Source organism: Protopterus annectens, chromosome 10.part0 (assembly GCF_019279795.1).
Source record: "Protopterus annectens isolate FY-2018-M chromosome 10.part0, PAN1.0, whole genome shotgun sequence".
Classification (NCBI taxonomy): domain Eukaryota; kingdom Metazoa; phylum Chordata; order Ceratodontiformes; family Protopteridae; genus Protopterus; species Protopterus annectens.
Genome location: NC_056744.1, coordinates 1585074365 through 1585092383, shown reverse-complemented (window position 1 = coordinate 1585092383; position 18019 = coordinate 1585074365). Strand labels below are relative to the sequence as shown.

Below are 18019 nucleotides of genomic sequence, written 5' to 3'. Positions count from 1 at the left end.
TTATGTCTTATTCCCATGTTGCAGTATTCTTACTGTGGGAGAATACCACAGCTCAAGGAGGAGAATGGGTGATGGAAGTAGCAGTTTCCAGGAATCCCAGCAGGATTACCCCTGCAAATCCTGCTCTGGAGATATGGTCCAGTTTGTAATGTTTGGTGAATATATGCACAGAGGACCACATGGCTGCCTCAAGAATGGTAGTTGCATTCAGACTTTTGAGGAAGGCCCCATAGGAAGCCACAGCTCTTGTAGAGTGTGCTTTGACCCCATGAGGTAATTGTTTTCCATGGTAGGAGTAGCAAAATGTGATAGTTTTTCTTATCCAGCAGGAAATAGTTTGTCTGGATACCGCCTTGCCCAGGGCCCTGGGGTGGAAGGCCACAAAAAACTGATAGGACTTTTTGATATTTTTGGTATTGTCCAAGTAGAACCTTAACTATCTGTGGACATCAAGAGAGTGAAGTATTCTCTCACTGTCATTCTTTCAGGAAGGAAATATGGTGGGTAAGTGAATAGACTGACTGAATGACAGCTCATTGACCACTTTGGGCATGAAGGTGGGATTGGTGCGCAGGGTCACCCTATCTTTGTGGAAGATTGTGTAGGGTGGGGATGCCATTAGTGCTTGTAATTCTGACACCCATCTGACTGAGGTAAGAGCTACTAGTAGGACAGTTTTCCATGTGGACATCTGCACAGAAGCAGAACTAGCTAGCTGAAAGGGAGCAATAGTGAGGTTTTCTAGTACACAGTTTAGGTCCCAAGATGGAGGAATAGGTTTCTTTGGTGGCCTAATGTGGATAACCCCTTTTAATAATAGTTTGGCATCCAATCTGGAAAGTAGAGGTGGGTCCAGATGTAAGCAGTCTGAAATGGAGGATAACTGGACCTTCACTGATGAATATGAAAGGTCTGACTTCATGAACTCACACAAACAGGCTAGGACAAGAGAAGCAACTGCTTGGAAGGGGTCCCTATGCCTTTGGAGATACCATCTGGAGAACCTTTTCCATTTGGAAACATATGACCTCCTGGTATTGGGTTTCCTGGCCTCCAGTAGGACGGATAGCATGTCCTTAGTGTAGCGGTGTCTGAAGGGGATCAAAAGTTTATCACCCAGAAGGTTAAGCAGAGCATCTCCAGGTTTGGCGGAATTAGGGATCTCTTTTGTTGTGTGAGCAGGTCCATCTTGCGCGGCACTTGTGGTGACTGCCCTTGGAGAGAGATTGAAGAAGGGGGGAAACAATGCTGCCTTGGCCAATAGGAAGTCACCAGCAAGATTTTTGGCTTGTCCCTCCTGATTTTTAGGAGGACTTCCTGAATGAGTCGGGAAGGCATAAAGGAACAGTCCAAAAGATGGTGAAGGTGTCCACTCTCCAAACTAGTGGGGTGGAATTCCTGGTGCAGAAAAGTTGCAATGGTCTGTTCTGGGGGGAGGCAAATGGATCTGAGGTGTGCCCCACTGGTGGACAATGTCTAAGAAGACATTTCTGTGCAACATCCACTCATGAAGCAGAGAGAATTATCTGCTGAGGGCAACCACCTGATGGTTGTCCTGGGATAGAATATCAACTGCCTGCAGTGATATGTTGTTCTGAGGGGCTAATTCCCATGCCTGCACTGCTAGACTGCAGAGTAGGTAAGACCTGGTCTCCCTACCCCCCATTTGTTGATGTACCACAGCACAGCTGTGTTGTCTGTGAAGATTCGTAGGGGTCCAGGTTGCATGAGAGGAAGAAAGGCCTGCAGGGCTAGGTGAACTGCAGTCATCTCCCTTATGTTGATGGTCTTTTTCTAGAGGGAAGGCTCTCGTAGGGCCCTGCACCTTGAGGTTGTTCATAGCTGCTCCCCAGCTTAGATCAAAGGCATCTGTGTGCATGCATTGTATTGGTGTAGGGATTTGAAGGGGGTAGGCCTGGGTTTTGTTGCACTTGCTGGATCCACCACCTCAGTTCTGTTTTCAGGTATGGTAAGAAGGGTACCTGAAAGTCCAGAGGGGGCTGTGTTGTGACCACACATTCTTCAGGTACCACTGGAACTTCCTTATGTGCAGCCTGGCAAGAGGCAGCATAGGAAGTGTGGATGCTATGAGGCCTAGGAAGCACATGAACTGCCTGGCTGACATGTAGTTGACTAGGAGGAGGTCCTGGAAGTGGCTGACTAGGGAGGATACCTTGTCCTTGGGAAGAAAGGCCTTCCTCAAGTTGGTCCTGATTCTGCAGTCCAGGAAAATTTTGTCCTGTGCTGGGGAGACTGAAGATTTTGTTGGGTTGAGGGTGAATTCCAACCTCTGGAGGAGGGACATGGAGAAGAGAAGATGATTTCTGTGGGTGACTTCCCCTCCTGCTAGAATGAGGAGATTGTCCAGGAAGGGGTAAATATGAATGCCCTTTGTTCTGCAGTAGGCTATTGCTGGGGTTAGGCACTCTGTGAAGACTCTTGTTGCAATGGATAAACCAAAGGGAAAATCAGTAAATTATAAGTGTGAGGAGAGTCCAGCAAAGGTGCAGTTACTTCCTGTGGTTTGGGTGGACTGGTATGTGGAGGTATGCCTCCTTCAAGTCCAAAGTGGCCATGAAAGCTTTGGATGGCAATAGTGGAAAGCAGGTTTTGAAGAGAGCATTCTGAAGGAAGGGAGCTTTAGAAATAGGTTTAGGAAGGATAGATTTAGGATGGGCCTCCAACAGCCACCCCTTTTTGGCACCAGGAATTACCTGGAGTAAAACCCTCTCCCATCTTGACCTTGGAGGGGGGTCCTTTGAGCGAGAAGGTCTTGGATAACCTGTGGTATTAGGTGAAGTTGGTTCTTGGCAGGGAAGGGAATACCTAGTGGTATGGGGTTTTCCTGCCATGATTTGAAGTATCCTTTTTCCACTATTGCCAGGACCCAGAGGTCTGTAGTGACTTTTTTCCAGAGGGGAAGACACAGAGAGGCAGGATGACAGGGAAAGGTGGCTGAGGCAGTCATGCATTATTTTTTCTGTCTTGAAAGGGCTGTCTGTTGGAAGGCTGAGAGGGGGCTGCCCTTGGGGAGGGTGTCTTCCTGGACCCTTTTCTGTGTCTGGAAATGGAGGAGGAGGTTGGAGCAGAGGCTCTCCTGCCAAAGGAAGTTTATGCTCAGTAATTCCTGTAAAATTTAGGAACTGGAGAGACCAGTAAGTGTTTTAGGTCCTGGAGCTCCTTACTTTTTTCTTGGAGGCTTTTAAAAAGTTCTGTAGACGGTTTGCCAAACAGGAATTTGTTGTCCATTGGCACATCCAATATCTTGGTTTTAAAGTCTTCAGGCAGGGGCTGTAGCCTAAGTCAGGAGTATCTGCAAAGAACAGAAGTTGATGCTGCAGATCTTGTGGAAGCTTCAACTGGATCATAGCTGCACTTTATAGCACTCTGAGATGCCAGGGACAGCTTAGATGCGACCTGTGACTTGTTGGGGGAGTCAGGCAAGGAGAAGAGTAAGGAGGAAGCCTATGAAACCAAATCTAGGGTATATTTGACCATGTGGGTCTGGTAATTGAATGCCCTAAAGGCTAGTGTAGAAGAGGTATTTATCTTTTTCCCCAGCCTGTCCATGACCTTGCTGTCCTTATACGAGTTTGGACTGTTTGTCAGGGGCCACAGCAGTAACTGCAGGATCTGCCAAAGGGGGCTTAATTAGGAATTTGTGCTCATCAGAGACCTTATAAAATTGGTCAGGTCTCTTGAGAGCTGGTGGCTGTGATTCTGGTGTCTTAGAAGCTGATGCAAAAGCATTCAGGTAGGCTGGGATCACAGGACAGATAGCCGAGGGGGAGAGGGATTCCACCTGGAGTAACTCAAAATACCTTTTCTGGACTTCTGTCATTTCAGCAGCATCCCACCTGAAGTGCTCCCTCATTTTAGTAATTGTTTCCCCAAAGGTAATGTCCTCAGTGGGGGGGGGGGGTCTCCCTCCAGGGAGTCCTCATCTGGGGAATAATAGTCCAAAGGGGAGGCTATTTGAGAGGAGTAGGTGACTGACTCATCGGAGGAGATGGATGAGGAGTCTCCCTCCTGGGTGTAGGTAGGAGGGAAGGAGACAGCTGACGCTGGCCTGGGGATGAGGACATGCAATGTGGCAGCTGTGGATGTTGAAGGCCTAAGGGCCATAAAGGCCTGCAGCAAGGACTGGGAGGAGTGCCAGTCTGGTTGCTTCTCAGAAGAAGCAGACACGTGTTTAGTCTTTTATTTCCTTTTCAGAGGAGTTGATTTTGCAGATACTGAGAGCCTAGTTTCAGGGATCTTGCTTGAGGGTGAGGTTTTACATTCCTGGATCGCGGATGGGTGTCCAGTGGAGCTTGGTTCCCCCTCGACCTCGGCCATAGCCAACGTCGGAACAACCTCCGAGGATGTGCCTACCTGTCCTTCCGAAGTGGCTTCCCCAAGGGTAGAAGCTGAATATGCCAGTTCTAGTGGTCATCCCTCAACCTCTACATCGGTGGTTGGTGAGACGTTTGATGACGGAGGGGGCAAAAGTGGTGGGCCTTGAAACTTTGGCCTTGTTTTTAGGTGGCTCTGCCTCAACAGCCAACTCCAGATCCATACGTTGGGCTAATCATTTTAACCTCTGGTTCTCAAGGTACAGATTTAGGGCTAACAGACGACTACGAAGAGTTTTCGGTACAAACGACCTGCAGATGGCACAGGCGGTGTGGTCGTGTTCCGGGCCTAAACAGAACACACAAGGTTTGTGGGTATCTTTGTGTGGAATTTGATGTCCGCACCTACATTTCCCCTTCCTACCGGACATCGGCTAAGAAATAAAGCAACAACCTAAGCTCAAGCAAAAATAAAAGGTTTCCCCAACGGGGTACTTATCTTTAGACATAGTTAAGACAATGGAGTGAAGCGATCGATCTGATGTTCTACTGCAGCAGAGAAGTTCTGGGGTCTGTGTGTGCATATGTCATATTTAAGGCCCCTGGTTATGGCCCCTGTGTGCGACATCCCACACACTACCGACAGCCAGGCTCTTTTGCATAGGAGCTAACGTTCGGGTTGCCTGAGGTGGAGGATCTCACAGTAAGAATACTGCAACATGGGAATAGGAGGACATCACTACTATACTGAAATATTACATGCAGGCAATAAAGTCAACACAAAGGTAGCTAGCTTATTCCTAGAGATGGAGGAAGGAACACTGTCAAACCAAGAGAAGGTAGGCTATTCTAAGAGTACAGTGGAGATAAAGTTTACGAATGGAAGGTCAAAATAGGTTGCCACATCTCAAGGTCAAGTGGTAGCTGGACTAGTGACTCTAAATTGTCTGTAGTATGTCTGCTGTATGTATGGGATACTAAAGAAAGGCTTATCAATTTGTGTTTCTTATTTACTTAAGTAAAGTGATGGCTGCAATAACTTTGCCCCGATTTGTCCTCCATCCTACAAATTACCATGTTTATATTGCATAATGTGAAACTTCTCTTTCTTATGTTGTCAGAAAAAAAAAATGGAAGCATTTTTTTTCTCTCTTCAAAATAGGACTACAAAACTTGAAGTCTTACTGGCCTACATGTTTTCACTAAGTACTCTGTAATGTTGACATCTTTTACAACTGATTTGCTCCAAAATAAAGACAGACACTAACTGAAAATCTTTTGGGGCCAAGGCACAACTAATGGACATAAATGCCCAAGACAGTGACATTACCCCATTATTTAAACCAGATGAAATAACCAAAATGAGTTGGCAGAAGTGATGTCGTTCTTTAAAAGTAGCTATAAATGTAGGCCTTACCACAGATGACAAACTGGTGAAATTAAAAAAAATGGAGATTACTAACAACTCAGAAGCAGAAAGAACTGACATGTTACATGCCAAATGATGCTTTAATGGGAGTTGCACACCACCAGATAACATACAGCTATGGAAAAACTGTCCATATCATAGGAAGTTGCTAGGCTAATGGCCCTAGGATCCTTACAAGCCTAACCAAGTTTTGCCCTTATTTCCACAATCAGCACCTACTGCCCATGTTCAAAAGGGTCACACAGGTGGAACCCTAGGGTGAATTTACGGTTATCCATCCAATCGTCCAGATTGCATCTGAAGACTGCCAATGAGGTGCTCTGTTTGACATGAAGTGGGGTGTGGTAACCTCTGGGAAACAAAATCAGTTGCAGCCTCACTTGTAAATAATGCAAATGTTATGACTTACTGCTAGACTGAGTGAGTAACCCTCGTTTGAAATAAGACATGAATGAAAGTGATGGGTACTTAACATATCAACAGGTCTGTTGTGAGGGTCTTCATCATGCAGCTTCCTTGATTCAGATCCAAAGGATAAAGTAGCCTGGCAAGTAAAAAACTTTCCCAAGTTTTTAACTCTTCCCTGTGTCTATGAGGATCATTACGTTTGCTCTGTTTCATAGGCACTCAAATTCTGCCAGGGTAAACCTCTCTCAAACCACAGAAAATACACTCACTTTCCAACAGACATAAAAAAGTGCGGTTGGGATCTTCGTACAAAAAAAAATCTATGCTGTACTAAACAGAAGCAGACTGACCACACCACACCCAAGCACATAAACGTGAAGAAAATGGAGAGTCGACTTTGCACCTTTTTCTGTTACTACCGACATGCAAATACTCATTCATTGATTTATCCCTCTGCATGTCCTCCCCGCGGTTGGGTGAGCATTCGAAAGACATGTGTAAATGGGCATGCCTTCGTTGAAGGTTGAACGTCGAGCTGGCACCTCGGCGATCGTGAAAATCTACTGCCAATTATTAGCGGACCGGAGTTCGGCTAAGGCAACCCCTAACCAGGAAAAGCCGAAAGAAGACAACAACATTAAGCCTGACCTCCATAAAATTTTTAACCAAGTATGAATTAACTATACAGATCTGCTTAGGTCTCCCCTGATATTAACACTTTCTTTCAACTAATGAACTACTCATGTTAACTAGGAACAAAAGTGAAGAAGCAACCTCTCAAGTGGTAAGAGCCACTAATGACAAAGTATGCTCAATTCTATTTTATTCTTTTTAGCAATATATTCCTAAGATATATTCAGCATGAAGGACCACTAAAAACTGCACAACAGCCAGAGCTGTGCATGAAAGCACATCCAGTTGACAAACGAAAAGTACTGTTTGGAATTCCTGGTTATCTAGGAGAGAAAATGCGGGGGTATGGAACCCTGTTATTTCCTGCAACAATAATTCAATTCAAAGCACGAGTTACCAGACTATACACCAGTTAGACAGTTGTGCTTTTTTACAGGTTTATACCTACACAGCACTGTTCAATGGTAAAATCTGAATGGTAAAGTGGAAAAGGCAGTTAACTCAGAACAGTTAATGACCAAACATTTCCTAGCACGTTCATTCACTGTTAAATATTACACAAAAAAGTTTACAAGCAGCAGTGGCCCTTCTCCGGGACTCCACAACATAATAATTTGCCATCTCCGACTACAGGACATTCACTTAAACCAATTACTCAAATCTCACATTGGTATACAGCTACTGCAATATCTGGCAGATGTACAGGTCCAGGAATGTAAGTAACGTTACACAGCGATTTGCTTCAAGATGTTAAAATACTGCAGAACAAGCTTAAAGAAAAAATACCAGAAAAGTGGATTAAATTAAGTAATTCATTTTATTGTGATGACATAATGACTTTAAATATACAAATGTCCATAACAGTTCAGCATGTAATGCAAAGGCAAAGGTATCTTCCTGAATTAAACAGCAGTCACCTCTGCATAATTCCCTTAAAAAAGGAGAAACAACCCCAGTTCTGTCAGTTCAATGGAAATACCTGCTAAATATTTGCAGCATGTTTATTCAAGTACAATGACCATTATGCATTTGCAGTGAGATGCCAGCCAAACATGGGCATACGTTTCAGACAGTTGGTGACCATCAAGAAGTCCACACACTCAGAAGCAAGCCAAGTAATACATACACCTACAAAAGCAGCATGGTACTCATCAAGATAGTCCACTGGCTACTCATCACCAATCATTTCCTGCTTTGAAAGCCCACAAATTCCAGAACTAATATTTTTTACATATTTAAATGCACTGCTGTACACATCAGTGGGTTCAGATGTCAGAGTCAAACTGACTGGAGAGGAAAGGGAGATCAAACTTCCCTGAAGCAACTGGTATAATCAGTGCAGTACTCACTCAAACAGAATCTCCTTTCGACTAAAATACTTGCGAATTTCTTTATGACCACCAACCATGGATTGTCAAATCAGCAGAGCTTTTGAGTATCCAAACTATACTGGCAACTTCACTCACACACACACACACACACACACACACACACACACACACACACACACAGTCTCATAAAGTCAACTGACAGGCTGATGTAAAAAAATTAAATGTATTCTAATAACTTGAGATATAAAGGAAGCTACACATCTTCATAATGACCTCTGTGCCTGGTCCTACTTACTAGTGAATGCACAGAAAAGTGAATAAACTGTGCAGCAACTGTTTTCACAGCCACGTGGAAGGGCACACCATATGGCCGTTCTGGTGAAACAGTGCAGGGATTGCTTCAGAAACTATTTACAACATATCTGAAAACACAAATACAAAAATAAAAATAAAAACTCTCTAAAGAATACACATATATTCAAGACGTCCAGTGACCCTTTATAAGTCATTATATAATGAAATATTGGGCCTCTGTGACCTCCTGTTAGTGAGTTAAAGCACAACACTAATACACAATATCTTAACAATTCATGGTATCATATGACATACAGTTCCGGATGGTTCTGCTTTTAATAGACATGCCCTTTAACAGCGTGAGTAGGACATGTACACTAAGGGATCCCTAACCAAATAACATGGGAAGATGTTCTATTCTCACCCATTACAGAATGTGAAGACATTTTATACGGTGTAGCATTAAAAGTAAGAATACTCATCTCACATGTGATCTAGCATGTATATTTCCCACAGCTGATAAGATCTTTTCTCTTTAGGCGTGGTCTCAGAAGTTTGACTTCACTGCCAGTGCCCTTTTTATAAAGCCTCTGCGCCTTAACTGCAGCTTGACATGATTCATTGTTTTAATAATTTGTATGGCTGCCAACAAATAGGGAACAGCTGATTTTCCTGAGAAAAGTGAAGCTCCCTAAGAACATAATACAAAACATTTTTCATACTTCAGCAAATAGAAGCAAACAAAATACATACTGGTACTAAATTAAGCATTGAATTACCTGAAAGTTATAAATGAGTGATAAAGTAATCTGCTTATGAAAATACAGTAGCCACACTTAACAGTGTGGCAAACATTGCTTACGTCACACAAAACAAGGAATCTTAAAAGACATGCACAATGAAAAAGCTGCTACAATTAAGTATACAGTGCATCGCTGATAAAACAAGCATTAATGATGAAAATGAAAGACAAAATCAGGAGTTATTTCACCGAGTGGTTATACAGTGGCTGAGACATATGTGACAGCCACCTAATTAGCTAGCTCTTCAAAGAATCTCTCTCATGCATTTACACAGTATGGCAGTAAAAAAATGTAAATAAATTCAGATTGTCCACAAAATTCTGCAAAAGAACTTGTTGGCATGTCCAAAATTAGTTTCTCTGTGTCTTGTGCCCACATTTAGTGCTGGGAGAAAATTCAGCTTCCCACAACCATGAAATGGATGCAGTTATTGCAAAATGGATGAATTAATAAATGAACTAAAAATTTCTACAGCTTTCTTCGGGAAGAAAAGTTCACATGATACCCAACAATACATTTAAATATTAAAACACCTCTCCTATAAAAAATGTCTTAATTAAAGTGATAGGACAACATGTGCATACATCTGTATTTCCACACTTGTAGAAGAAACAGTGTTTATCAAAATAAGTATGAAGACACTTCAAAAGTGCTACGCAAGCAGAAGGAAGACATTACCTTTAAGGCATCCATCCAACAGTGAATGGTAAAAAGAAAATATGCTTGTAAAGTCCAGAACTAATTCACTTTCCACAAGGCACAGTGATTTCCCTTCAAATGTGGAGCACATCTGATTAGTGAAATAGGCAGAAAAAATAGAACCATCTACCGGAGGGGGGGCGGTTAACATAAATACATCAGCAGTGCATGACTTCTGGATCACTGATAACAGGAACCAGGTGAAAAAACCTCTTGTCAGCTATAAACGATGAAGGGATGGAAAGTCGTCACTCCTGGAGGCTGAAGGGATGGTAAGCTGGAAATTCTTCCACAGTGTAGAAAACAACTGGATGCCAAAATTACTCACACGAAAGGCAACAAAGAAATATCCAGATCTCACCGTTCCATCTTCACTCTATACAGGGGACAAGGTACTGTTCCAGGAAACCTAAACAAAAAAGACATAATTAAAAGAATGTTTATCTGATTTTTTTATATTTTAACTGGTAGTACTCCATTCCATATTTTAATTCTCAAACTCTACCTATTACTATGATGCTTTATATGGTCGCTACAGTTTGTTTGTGTCTTTCGGCTTTTCCTGGTTAGGGGTCGCCACAGCGGAACTCCGGTCCGCTAATGATTGGCAGTTGATTTTTACGTACTGGCTTGCCAGGCCTGATGCACAACCTTCAACTCAGGTACGCCCATTCATGCATGTCTCCACACAGAAGACGCTCTGGCTGGGAATCGAACCAGACAGCGTCTTACTGTGAGGCGACAACGCTACCGCAGCACCACCACCGCGCTATATGGTCACTACAATGATAACTGAAAACCACGACAGGGCCTGCCCTTATAACATGGTCTGCATCTAGAAGGCAGATCTGTAGGAGTACACTCACTTTAACCTTAGATGCCAAAGTACAGTCACTGCTGCAGCTGTATAATTCCTTATCCATGAGAATTAGTCTTGAGGGGATGTTTACCTTCTGGGTCTGACTGCCACAGCATTCAGATGATCTCAGCATGCAAGTGGGTCTCTTTCCATGAAGAAAACATCTGACAGGTCAAGCTGTGACAGAGCCCATCCTGTTCCTTCAATGACAATACAGCTTGCAATGCCTGGAAAAAGTGTTAATAGCAATTCATATGATTGCCTCAGATATTCTGGTCTGATATCATTTTAAAGATGGCTGCTACAGTTCCTACTTCACTACTAACTGTCCCTTCCAAGTGCTTCTCACTGCTCTCATAATAAAAGGTGATCAGACTGCTAGCTACTTAGATAGCACATGCTTTCAAACAGGCTTACACTGCTTGCTTGACATAAAACAAACATGTTAGATTGTCTGAATTCTTAGATCCATGCTCATTAAAATTGGTGCACTCGTGAGAAATCTAGAAAGTGTGTAGGTTACTCTCCTTTTGTTCTGCTGGTTAGAAAAAAAGATTAAGCTGGATCATATGGTTATGTGCTAGCTTGGATAGCACATTTGGCTTGCAGATCAGAGGTCTGCCTAACAAAGACAATAGTTAAAATATGTTTTTGTCAAGTTGTTATGGAAAACTAAGTGCCTCTGAGAAGGTAGGCTCAAACAGTGGAAGAGTCGACTCTTCCAAGGAAACATGAAGGTTCCAACGTGGACGTTTTCGTTTTCAAGGTGTGTTTACAGCAAGGACTTCCTTAGGGAAAACTTTTCGCAAAGACTGGGTGGAAAATGGAGGGTACCATTGAGATGTAAACTGCAATAGCAGGAAGATGAATTTTGATATTGGCAGAGGCAAGCCATTTACCAAAATATACTGCCAGATACTTCAGGAGTTCTGGCTGTGTGGCTGCCCCAATGCTCACATCATAGGAAGAATCTAATCCATTTACACGGTTATAATTTCCTAGCACAATTCTTACAGGATATAAAGCACGTCCTGTGAGAACCAGGTGATGAAAAAATTGAACAAATAAGTTGTGTTTACAAGGTGCATGTAATTTTCTCTTTTGAACATCCAAGTTACACAAGCAGCTACATACACGCATGCAAGTCGATGCAATAAAAGTCCCTCACAAAAAACAGATACTGCTGTAGGCTAAATCCCTGGAGGGGCAGATGAACATCATGTCACGGCGAGAGTTTCTCTTACAAGGGTACTGCATTCTATTATTTTTAGCTGCCAACAAAGAAATAAGATTTTTTTCTTCCACACAAACAATTTATCTCCATTATATGCCACCATCAGTCAGGTTTCCACACAGACCATCACTAAAGATAACTAGCTTCAGAGAGTAATCCTTCTTAAGGGTTGATATAAGTTACTTTTGGAGAATGCATTTTCTCATCTTATTTGTTTCATGATTAAATTGTCCAGTGGAATACTCTTCACTGGATGCCAAATGAAGCTTTAAAAATTGCACCTTGTCTACACTACCCAACAGCTCACAGAATTATCACATTTCTATAGGCTTTTTGAGAGAATTTATCTTCCTCAGGTACACTCGCTAGTATCTGATATCCACACAGCCCATATACAAACTTTTACAATTATTAGCTAAAGCAGCATAATTAGCAATGCTAGGGAAAAAGGGTTTCAGTTAGGCACTTGCCTATAAGAAAGTCACCTGGAAGGGAATGGCAATCGGATATACTTCTGTCTATTGCTTCTTCTGACACACAAATTGAAAATGGTAAGGGGTACCCCTCACTTTTAAGCTGTATGTTAGCCAGTGTCCTGGAAAAGGGAGGGGATCAAATCCATACTAAGAATATCCAAAAGCTCTTATAATCAGAACTTGAAGGCAGATGCATGCCTGCCTGTAAGTAACTCCCACAGACAATAAATAAGATGCATGCATATACATATACATACATATATAGGTTTACATCCACATTTTCGAATGGCAGTCACTTGAACTGGGAAGGATGAAAGGCTGTTTTCCAGTTCGCCTAACACCAAACTGAAAATGGTAGAGTCCATAACAGAGCATGCTAGTGTGCATTCACTGTTGTTCTTCGTGTTTCACTGTTGCAGTCATCACATTTGGGTTATCTGCTTAAAGGTAGCCCTCAGTCGGCCTGATTATCAAAGTCTTGGCTCCTGCATCGGTTGCTGTCTCATCTTCCATGACGTCAGGTAGTCGGATATAAAGCATACAGCAGATGCCATTTTATCAGTCTTTCTTGACGTGCGGTGCCTGAAGCAGAAGCAGAAGCAGTTTGCAAGTGCCGGTCATCCGACTCATGAAATTTTCGTTTTCGAATTTCAGTTCCAAAGTTTTCAACTAAGCTAAGTATCCTGCTGGGGAACCTTTTTCTTGCTCTAAACCGATGTCAGTAAAAGTTAATAATTGTATTTCTTGTGGAAAGCAAATACCTCAATGATTTTCATTCGTACTGCATTCCTTGCCTAGGCCCAGACCACGACGTGACTACTAGCCACAAAGACCCAGCTATCTGCAAGGAAAATACTGCAAAGCACTGGGGTTCATGGCCTCTTGCATTCTACTAATTCCATATGCAAGACTGCATATAAGGAAACTACAATGGTATCTAAAAAGCCTATGGTGTCAACATTCTCAGGATCTAGAATCAATGATTCCTATCATACCTTGTTTAAAGGTAGAGTTCCTATGTTGGACAGAGGCCTGCCACCAAAACAAGGGACTGCCATTCTCTCTACCCCTGCTGCCCAAACCCTAACAATAGATGCATAAGACTATGCATGGTGGGCTCACTTGGCAGGGCAGTGCATTGAGGGCAAATGGAACCCAAGTCAAATGCACCTACATATCAATCAAAAAGAAATGTTAGCTGTACAGAATGCTCTGACAGCCTTCAAGGACCACACTCTTCCAGGACAATTACTGGTAAAGACGGACAACACCACTGTTATGTGGTACATAAACAAGTGGGGGGAGGAACCCACTCATACCCTCTCTGCAGACTAGCCATGGCTCTGTGGAACACAGACTTGAGCTACCAAGTGCACCTACAGGCTCAATTTCTGCCACAAAAGCTAAATACACTGGCAGACGACCTAAGCAGAAATCTCATGGACCCACCCGAGTGGAAACTGGAATCAAAGATATTCAACATGTTGAGAAACAAATGGGGGAGCCCAGAGATGGACCTATTTGCCTCCCCTCAGAACTACCAATTGGACAAATTCTGCACAAGGACTCCTCACAAACAGGCTTGGAAAGTGGATGCCCTGTCCTTCACATGGAAAATCCTATCAGTTTATGCCTTCCCCCCTCTGCCTCTCCTCTCCGAAGTGCTACTACAGATCAAACAGTACAAACCAAGGAAAATACTGATTGCACTGGAATGGCCTCACCAACACTGGTACCCCCCCTCTTGCACAGTGTGTCACTACTGCTGACACCATAGCACCTGCCTCAGACCCCTGCCCTGCTGTCCCAGCAGGAGGGCCAGATTTTGCACCCACAGCTTCAAACCCTGAACCTTGCAGCCTGGCTAATTACCTGACCTCTCCATTACCATCCCTCAAGTAAGCAAGTGACGTATGTCATTCTGGAGGCAAGGAGGCCTAGTATTAGAAAATCCTATGCTGAAAAATAGAAAAGATTCTGTTTCTGTAGCCAAAATCAGGGGATGGGCACAGCAGTACCCAATTTACCCCATATTCTTCAATACTTATCCGAGATGCTTCACAAGGGCCTTTCATTTCTTCCACCAAAATTCATGCCTCTGCCATTTCAGCTCATTACAATACAGAGCCACCCCTCTTCTCTCATCCACTGCTGAAGCAATTTCTCTGAGGGGCCAAAAACTTAAGACCACCCAGGAGAGCCCCTACTTCAGCCTGGGACCTTAACTGTGTATTGGAAATGCTCACTCATCCTCCCTTTGAGCCAGCTGCAAATGCAGAGTTGAAATTCCTTTCTTGGAAAACCGCCTTCCTTCTAGCCATCACTTCAGCAAGAAGGGTGTCTGAATTACAGGTCCTCATGGCAGTGGAGTCTTTCATCATCTTTCATGCGGACAGGGTGTCCCCTCAGGTCCAATCCCTCATTTATGCCCAAGGTGGTATCTAGTTTGGCCCTTAATCAGTCCATTCATTTGCCAACCTTCTTTTCTAATCCACAGAACAAAGGGGAACAAATTCTGCACTCCTTGGACATGCACATACAACTTAGATTTTACTTGAACAGGACTAAGCCTCTCAGGAAATCTGAACAGCTGCTGGTGGCATTTGCTGCAGGGGCAGAGGGGAAGGCCATTTCAAAGCAAACCATTTCCAAGTGGATAGGCCATTGCTTTCATTTCTGCTATAAGCACCATGGAAAACCTACCCCACAGGGGATAAGACCACATTCAACCAGGGCTGCATCTATCTCTGCAGCCTTTCTCTGAGGTGTCACTACCAGGTACATCCTAGAAACTGCTACCTGGAGTTCTGTACATACCTTCGCCAAGCATTAACACTTGCCATTTTTTTTCTAAATCCAGAGCTGGCTTTGCCACTGCAGTCTTGCAGGGCCTTTTAGCTGGTCCAAATGCTATCTAAATTGCCTCCTCCAATCCTTAGCTTTGGGAATTTACCCAAATGTGATGACTGCAACTGTGAAATATGAAGAACATAGTACAGTTGTGTACACTTACCATAAATGTAGATGTTCGAGTGTATTCACTGTTGCAGTCCTTGGTTACTCTCCCTCTAGCCCCCTGACTTTTACTGACTATACCTCTACTCTTGTTTACTATGCTTAAAACCTTGTGGTGTATTTGCTTTTTGTTGGAGGTGTAACTTTGTATATAACTGCTTCCCATTATGGGGGCACCTGACATCCGGGGCAAAAAAACTGATAAAATGGCATTGGCTGCATGTTTTATACCCCTGACTACCTGACATCACGGAAGATGAGACAGCAACCGACGCAGGACCCAAGACTTTGATAATCAGGCCGACTCCGGGATACCTGCAAGCAGATAACCCAAATGTGATGACTGCAACAGTGAATACACTCGAACATCTACATTTATGGTAAGTGTACACAGCTGTACTTTGAGGTCGACTTTCTGCTTAAAGATCGGGAAATGTACCCTTTTCCTCACTGTAGTGCGATCTTGGTATTTGTATATATAAGTAGCAGGGGGTCTGGGGGGTGCAGGTGGGCTTGCCCCCCTGCAAATACTGGTTGGAACTCACTAGACTGCAAGGTACACTGGGTAATGTTGATAATGTCGAATATGGATGTGTCAACATTACCGTTTTTGTCATGTTGTCTAGACAATGTTTTTATTTTCAGCATTTTTTTTCGATTAAGTCATCACTCTACCAAGTGATTTTCAGAAATGTGATAGTAAACCCACACACACATTTTATATATATATATATATATATATATATATATATATATATATATATATATATGTATATTATATATTACAGTGCTGATTCCTATTGCAGAATTTCACCAATGGCATTTTTACAATACGGCATTTACTTTTATAAAATGCTTCTAGAATGGCTTGATTTCAACAGATTTATGCAGATAATAAACAACCTTTCAAATAATATACAAATATGTGTAAACTGCACAAAAATACAGAAATATAACTGTGCAGTTAACATACGAAAAAATAACTATAAATTTTGATTTATGCCTTGCATTAGAAATTTGGTCCACTCCTATCAACATAATTAAAAAAAAAAAAAAACAGGAAACACTTGTAGGAATTAAAAGTAGTGCTGAAGCTTTAAAAGCAGTCATGGGTGCTGATCACGAATGATATTGGTTCAGTTCACTCTGTAAATACTTTTTATAATTATGTTACATTTTCTGATTTGCTATGCAAATTCCCTAACAATGAGAAACATTACAGTTGTGTATTGTACCATTAATAATGCATCCTCAAATAGAGATGCTTGCCAACCAGTGGCAACATTCATAGCATTTGGATAATGTAAACCCCAACAACCGAATGGCACAGTCAAAAAAAGAAGTTATGTACTCACCATAACGTTCCATCTGAGTTGTCTATTTTCATGTATCCTCAATGGATGGGTTCAGTTCCGATCCTTCAGAACCAACTCGGACGTTTGCTAAAACTTGTGGACACCTAAAATTCTTGAACTTCCCCCTTTACCCATAATGCACCTGGCTGAATACCTCAGATTGAGTTTGCTGACCGAATAATCAGAAGCAGAAGGAAAGGAAATGTCCATATTCTCAATGGAGACTATGTTTGGATCCATCACCAATGTAACAATAAGCCAGACTGTGAAACAGGGTAGAGACCACTCATTCTTCCAAAAGAATTAGGTAGGGCGTTGGAGGGCGGGGAGATGAGGATACATGAAAATCAACACCTCAGATGGACAGTTATGGTGAGTACATAACTACTTTATTTGAAGTTGTCAATTTTCCTGTAATCCTCAATGGATGGGACACACTCCCCAGCTACCTTGTTTCCCAGGTGGACTAAGGAAGGATGTTCTGAAGCACCACTGAGCTCTACCCCTGGAGACCAAATCCAATTTGTAATGAGTAATAAAGGTATGGTGTTTAGCCCATGCCGCTGCTGCAGACACATTGCCCATGGATGCTCTATCTTGAAAAATGGCTGAAGTACAGCCCTTGTAGAATGAGCCTTATGAGGGTATTGAAAGTGTAACACCTGACTTGGAGTAGATAAAGGAAATACAGGTAGCCAGCCATTTTGCTAAAGCGACTTTGGATGCAGCTCTTCCCAATCTGGAATGTGAGGAGTTGATAAAAAGCTAGTCCAAATTTCTGAAGTTTTTTGTCCTGTACAAGTAGAAACATAATTGTCTATGTACATCAAAAGAATTAAAACAATACTCTCCTTTGTTAGAATGGTTTGGAAAAATAACGGTAAGTTAATACATTGATTTATATTGTTCTCAAAAAACACTTTTGGTAGGAACGAAGGGTTAGTTCTGAGTGAAACTATTCCTGTGAAAGACTAGACATAAGGGTTTACAGGATAGGATTTGAATCTCTGAAATTCTTCTAGCAGAAATGAGTGCCACCAACAGAATAGTCTTCCAGGAAAGGAACTTTACATCACAATCGTGGGCTGGTTCAAATGATTGCTGAGTGATTGGTTGTAACACTAAGTTGAGGTCCCAAGGAGGAGTAGG

General features: G+C 42.5%; 1 protein-coding gene across 1 annotated transcript in view; it reads right to left on the bottom strand.

The window, feature by feature from the left end:
* Positions 1-7602: 7602 nt before the first annotated feature.
* STX4 (syntaxin 4) overlaps positions 7603-18019 on the bottom strand; it is a 1371134-nt gene continuing 1360717 nt past the window's right edge. Inside the window, exon 11 of the mRNA XM_044086236.1 lies at positions 7603-10340. The gene's annotated coding sequence lies outside the window, so the exon portion shown is untranslated. The remainder of the gene's footprint in view (positions 10341-18019) is intronic.